The sequence below is a fragment of the Grammomys surdaster genome, unplaced genomic scaffold, assembly GCF_004785775.1.
Source record: "Grammomys surdaster isolate TR1022 unplaced genomic scaffold, NIH_TR_1.0 1136, whole genome shotgun sequence".
NCBI classification, from domain to species: Eukaryota; Metazoa; Chordata; class Mammalia; order Rodentia; family Muridae; genus Grammomys; species Grammomys surdaster.
This window is the reverse complement of record NW_021605555.1, coordinates 2,249,137-2,251,877: the sequence shown is the minus strand read 5'-3', so window position 1 is coordinate 2,251,877 and position 2,741 is coordinate 2,249,137.

Here is a 2,741-nt window from a genome sequence, read left to right as displayed (position 1 = left end):
TCTCTCTCTCTCTCTCTCTCTCTCTCTCTCTCTCTCTCTCTCTCTCTTTCTCTTCTCTCTCTCATGTTCAGTCTTAGTTGGGTGTTGTTTACACTGGTTTTAATGCAAAGTTGATGATGACTACCAATATTGAACATTTTTATATTATCTGTAGGTAATTTATGCCTACCTTTCAAAAGAGTTTGTTGAGATCTACTACATATCTGTATTTGTTTGTGTGTTTGTTTTTGTTGGTGTTGTGTTATTTCTTTATTCCTTTATTTATTTATTTATTTACTTATTTTTGCCATTTTTTATTCGAAGTTGCTTGTATATTCTGAATATTAACACCTGGTCAGAAGTATAGTTTGAAAATATTTTCTCACATTTGCTCTTTTAGTAGTTTCCCCTGCTGCTTTTTAGTTTGATATAATCCTATTTGCCTAGTTTTAAATGTACTTCCTGTGTTTGGTATTCCAGTCCCCCAAAAGTCCTAAAACAAACAAATAAGCAAACAAACAAACAAAATATAAAACTCTTACTCATTCCACCAGAATGAAACCTTTCCCCTGTAATGTTTCATTTAGAATTTTAATTCTTATAGTTCTCAAATTACTTTGTAGAAATGATTTCTTTATCTTTATTTTATGTACATTGGTGTTTTGACTGTATGAGGGTATTGGCTCCATTAGACGAGGAGCTATAGACAGTTTTGAGCTGCCATGTAGGTGTTGAAGAGCTTTTGATTTAACCTCTGTAAGAAGTAATCAGTAAAGACAAAGCTCTGGCTTCCTTCTGCATGTGGATATTCAGTTTTCAAAGGCTATTAAACAAATAGGATCTCCTATATTCCTTACAAATTCTTAGGCTCTTTAAACAAAGTTTATATGGGTGTGAATTTTTACCTCTAATCTTTCCATTGTGTTGCATTGGTTCTCGTGTCTATGCCAATAGCACGCTATGTTGATTATTATAACTTTATTGGATATCTAGAAGTCAAATAGCTGAAAGAAACATGATTTTTTTGGTTGCCACAAGTGTTTTCATTATGTAAAGTATCATAATATTTTACAATTATTGTATTATTGTTAAAGCAAACATGACTTCCTATTTACAAATATTTGCCACTCTGATTCATAATTATTTCCCAAAGATTTGGGGAATATAAATTGATGAGTTACTACTCTGTATATTTTTTTTTTATTTTTTTTATTTATTTATTTATTTTTTATTTTTTTTTTACATGTTTTATTTACATTTCATATGTTGTCCCCTTACCCCATCCCCCACCCACCCAGGAACCCCCAATCCCCTCACACCTCCTCCTTCTTCTTTGTGGATGTAACCTCTATCTACCCCCCCACTCCCACCTCCCCACCCTCAAAACTCCCACCCCCTGGGGCGTCCAGCCTTCATGAGGTCAAGGATCTCATCTTCCACCTGTGCCCAGCAGGGCCCTCCACTCTTATATATTCAGCTAAGGCCCTGGATCCCTCCATAAGTGCTCCCAGGCTGGTGGTTTAGACCCTGGGAGCTGTGGTTGGTTGGTATTGTTGCTCTCCTCATGGGGCCACAAATCCTTTCAGCTCCTTCAGTCTTCACTCTAACTCCTCCATTGAGAACCCCATGATCACTTCAATGGCTAGTTGTGAGCATCTGCCTCTGAATATGTCAGACTCTTGAAGACCTCTGAGGAGACATCCATATCAGGCTCTTATCAGCATGCACTTCCTGACTTCCACATCAGCATCTACCTTTGGTGACTGCACATGGGATGGATACTCAGGTGGAAAGGTCTTCAGACGGCCCCTCCTTCAGTTTTTGTCCCTCGCTTTGTCTCCATATTTGCTCCCTTGAGTATTTTGTTGCTCCTTCTAAGAAGGACCGAATCACCCCCACTTGGTCTTCCTTCTTTATGGTATTAGGTCTTCCTTGAAGGTCTGATAGAATTCAGCACTAAAACCATCTGGTCCTGGGCTTTTTTTAGTGGGGAGACTTTTAATGACTGCTGCTATTTCCTGAGGGGTTATGGGACTATTTAGATGGTTTATCTGCTCCTGGTTTAATTTTGGTACCTGGTATCTGTCTAGGAAATTGTCCATTTCATCCAGGTTTTCCAGTTTTGTTGAGTATAGGCCTTTGTAGTAGGATCTGATGATTTTTTTAATTTCTTCCGTTTCTGTTGTTATGTCTCCCTTTTCAGTTCTGATTTTATTAATTTGGATACTCTCTCTGTGCCCTCTGGTTAATCTGGCTAACGGTTTATCTATCTTGTTGATTTTCTCAAAGAACCAACTCCTGGTTTTATTGATATTTTGTATTGTTCTTTCAGTTTCTATTTGGTTGATTTCAGCCCTGAGTTTGATTATTTCCTGCCTTCTACTCCTCCTGGGTGTATTTGCTTCTTTTTGTTCTAGGGCTTTTAGTTGTGCAGTCAACTTGTTAGTGTGTGCTCTTTCCAGTTTCTTTTTGTAGGCACTTAGAGCTATGAGTTTTCCTCTTAGCACTGCCTTCATGGAGTCCCACAAGTTTTGGTATGATGTGTCCTCATTTTCATTGAAATCTAAAAAGTCTTTAATTTCTTTCTTTATTTCTTCCTTGACCAAGTCATCATTGAGTAGAGAGTTGTTCAGTTTCCATGTGCACATGGGTTTTCCATTGGTTTTGTCATTATTAAAGACCAGTCTTATTCCATGGTGATCTGATAAGAGGCAAGGGATTATTTCAATCTTTTTGTATCTGTAGAGGCTTGTTTTGTGACC